Source organism: Tenrec ecaudatus, chromosome 11, assembly GCF_050624435.1.
Source record: "Tenrec ecaudatus isolate mTenEca1 chromosome 11, mTenEca1.hap1, whole genome shotgun sequence".
Lineage (NCBI taxonomy): Eukaryota > Metazoa > Chordata > Mammalia > Afrosoricida > Tenrecidae > Tenrec > Tenrec ecaudatus.
Window position 1 is genome coordinate 75,540,050 of NC_134540.1, and position 2,353 is coordinate 75,542,402.

The following is a 2,353-nucleotide window of genomic DNA, read 5'->3' on the forward strand; positions in this document are numbered from 1 at the left end:
CTGACTCAATGACACGCAACACCAATAATTTGAAGCCAGTAGGCAGAGAGTAGTTCTCAAACTTCCTTTCTGGAAAATATATTTATTACCTGGAGCTTAAGGCTTTTTAGGTGTTTTCCTTCCTCAAGTGAAGCTTTGTTCTCTGAGTTTGCTTTTTCTCTACACTAAAACCAGGAGTCAAGTCATAATCTCAGCTCTTATGAGCCTCAAATCAAATGCTTAGGAAGCTGAGTGTCAGCTTGGATGTATCAATCAGTAAGCACAAGTGTAAACATCTGCAAAGGTTGGGCAAGTGAGAGAGGTAAGTGCAGCTACTTCTAAGGCGCCCCTTTCCTAAGGAAGCAACCGCTTGTGCTTTCAGCTCACAGATCCATCCAAGATGTGTGTCTGCCCTGGTTGTTGTGGGCTATCAAGGGACTTGCACATATTTGGACATAGCATCCAGGTCCTATGGCAAAGAGTAACCGATTCAGCGGGTCTCTTAATTCCCGCATTTAAACAATGCAACGCGTGCTTGTCTTTGTTCTTAGAGTGGTTATAATGCATCACAGCCCGGCTCTGAGATGATCATTTGCTACCGAGTTGATCCCAACATACGGCAACCCCTATGGGACGGCCAGTGCCTGATTTTCTGGATGTGGATCGTCAGACCTTCTTTGCAAGGTGTTTCTGAGTGGACTTGAGCCTCCAATCTCCCAGCAGTAGCCCGATGTGCTGTTTACACAACAGAGTAGCCAGATACCCAAGATTTTTTCACATCAGCTGCCTTCAAGCTGGTCTTGCCCACCCGGCACAAAAACAAGTGGAGGGAATAAGAATTGCCATTATAAATTTTAATTGCAAGAAAACAACACATGACCCACGGTTTTCTCATAGAAGTATAATTTTATTTCATATTCTATAGGAAAATAGCTTAATAATTAAATAAATGATAGGTTTGTCATATATGTACATTACTGTATATACTCATGTACAAGCTGAGTTTTCCAGCACATTTTTAATGCAGTTTTTGTGGTAAAATTAGGTGCCTTGAATGATAGGCGGGTTGCTTATACTCAAGTATAAACAGTATTTGGGCATTGAAATTTTGTTAAAGAAATGTCCAACTGTGAGATTATATTCATAAACATTTTATGACTGTCAATAGAGACACAAGAGGGAGTTTTTTATTTGTCTCTTTAATTTGAAATATGAGACTTGATAAATTCCATCCTGTTAAATTCATTGAGGCCCATAAACCTAATTTATTTAAATATATCTAGTGTCTGAGCCCATCCTTCAACAGACTCATTATCTTTTTGTGTCACATGCATGTCTGAGAAATAAATATGTTGCTGGAGTGTGTGGCAGACTATGAAACCAGGCTGTGTAGAAGTGTACAGAGCCAAGGATCGAGCCCTGTAACATGCAGCAGAAAGCCCGTCCTCACTGTGAAGGGATAGAAATCCAACTCAGGGTAAAGCCATCAGGGTTACATTTCTCCAACTCATTTAAAAGGAGTGAAGATAGATTTTATCCAACACCTTGTAGAAATAAATGACTGCACATATTTGTATGAGCCAAGAGCCCAATCACAAAGCAGGAGGATTAGTGAGAGCCCAGGCCTATGGTTAGATGGTCTGTCATCTCTTGGCCTCATGTTGCCAGCTCAGGACGTGTTCTGATTTAAGGGGGGTTTGCCAACCTCCCAACCTCTTAGAATGTACCCTGAATCTCCTAAGGGTTTTTTTTTCCTGTTGGCCTTGTGTTGTTTCATCTTATTTATTATACAGGTGGTATACCCCTCTCCCTCCAAAATGGATTTTTTTCCCCCAAACTATGTATTTAATTTTTTCCCCCTTGTCCCGGCGCTTGAGCATAGAACCAGCAGATGGGCAGCCACCGGCACAGAAGACATGACGCCGAGGGGACCGGAGTCCGCTCCCTCCGCCTCCGTACATAACGGGGACCGAGTCTGCACGCAAAGGCCCTCTCCAAGAAAAGGAGGTTTTTTTGTTTTGTTTTGTTTTTTTACAAAACAACCGTATCACCTTCAAAGTACTCTCCATTATACTTAATACATTGGACAAATCTGTGATTTCATTCTTGGAAACATTTTTCCAAGCACCTCCCTCAATTTTTTCTTCACCTCTTCTACATTCTTAAACCTCTGTCCTTTCATGTCCCTCTTCATTTGAAGAAACAAAAAGAAATTGCACGCAGCAAGGTCAAGCGAGTCAGGTGTGTGGGGCGAGAGAGGCATGCTGTTTTTGCAGCATGAGCAGTGCACTGTCATGGTGGCAAAACCAGTCCCCCGTCTGCCACAAATCAGGACTTTTTTTGTTACATATTGTTATGCATTCTTTTCAGAACT

General features: G+C 41.9%; 1 non-coding gene across 1 annotated transcript; it reads right to left on the bottom strand.

Moving 5' to 3' along the window:
- Nucleotides 1–1,837: 1,837 nt before the first annotated feature.
- Nucleotides 1,838–1,987, bottom strand: LOC142461984 (small nucleolar RNA SNORA57). The gene has a single exon (XR_012787139.1). It is a non-coding gene; the product is annotated as a small nucleolar RNA SNORA57 (small nucleolar RNA).
- Nucleotides 1,988–2,353: the final 366 nt, after the last annotated feature.